Genomic DNA, 1,466 nt, shown 5'->3' with positions numbered 1-1,466 from the left:
GTGTTACATGGCACAGGCCACTCAGCACTGGCTTTTTACTTTCTCAGGGATGGTTCAATACCCTTCTTCAGTTCAAACGAGACCCAAAAATGAGTAATGATTTCTTAGAAGAAAAATTGCATTTACGGGGACAAGCTTTAGGTTTAGGCACTTCTTTATTCGCTGGGGAAATTTTCGTCTAGGTGTTTAAATGACATCAAAAGGGTCTTGCTGAACAAAGTAAACATCAAGATAAATAAGACATATATTGTATTAGGCCAGAATACTTTTTCCATGAGTCTCTCAAAACAGTGGGGCAAGTATTAAACAAAAGGCATATTTTTTTTATAGATATATTATTTGAACCAAACGAAAAAGGTGGTTTTTGGTTTGGTCTTTTCGCTATACAATTTGATGAAAAGCTTTGTTTCATATCTAAGGGAACGTGAAATACATTATTTGCTAAAGTTCTAAACATTTGTATTCGGGTAGAGGGTGGACTGTCATTTGTATTTTAGCATTAACTTTCCTGTAAATCAACACAACTCTGGTGCTTCCATCGGTTTTTGGAACGAGTATTAAAGGGAGATAACCAAGGAGAAGTGCAAGGCTCTATTATATCTTGTTCTATATAATTTATTGATTTCCTTGTTCTGCTATTTTTCGTTTTCTATTGGTAAACGATTTAAGGTGGGGTACGGACTGGTTACTGTTCTCCAGTGTCAATGGTATATTGTGTCAAGGTGGGAACCCAAATATCTGTAGGTGTTTTACAAAACCACATCTTGATTCTTTATCATTAGGTTTTTAAAACTGTGTTTTTTGCATTTCTGTCATTTCAGTGGAAGCACGCTCAAAAACATCACTCAATGAGGCGGGATAACACCACCCTGGTCACTTGTCTCTACAGAGTTTGACTGTTCTGTGTTTGAAGTTGGAATAAGTCGGTAGGTATTCATGTTGCCAATAACAGTTATGTTTGTTTATTTAAAGTTTTCATTATTAACATTTGCAAGTCTCACTGCTGTACACAACCGTCTATTGGATTTACAAGTACTTTTCCTACAAGTATTCCACTACGGTCTATAAAGTCTAATTTACCTTCTATAAATGAGGTTTGGTATCTGTCAAAAGGATCAATTGGTTTAGCACTAACAATGATTTCAGTCTGTGGTGGAATTTCTGTATATTTTGTTGTAGCTATTCTAGCACACATTGGTTTTGAAGAACCCTCATGTATAAAACAGTCTATCTTTTGTCCCTTTATTATAAGTTTCATTTGACTCAGTAAAATGTCACATCCATTTTTAAATAGGAAATCTCTTCCAAGAATTGCTTCATTTTTAATATCAGCAATAAGGATATCATGTTTAAAGATATTACCACCAATATCTATTGTAATTTCTGTTTTACCATGAAGTGGTGAGGTTTCACCAGTAACTGTGACCATTTGTGTATTTACAGGTTGAAGTCGGGGTCTTGACTCA

The sequence above is a fragment of the Ruditapes philippinarum genome, unplaced genomic scaffold (assembly GCF_026571515.1).
Source record: "Ruditapes philippinarum isolate M1 unplaced genomic scaffold, ASM2657151v2 ctg11551_1_1_1_1, whole genome shotgun sequence".
NCBI classification, from domain to species: domain Eukaryota; kingdom Metazoa; phylum Mollusca; class Bivalvia; order Venerida; family Veneridae; genus Ruditapes; species Ruditapes philippinarum.
The sequence above is the reverse complement of the archived record's forward strand: the minus strand, read 5'-3'. Positions refer to the sequence as shown.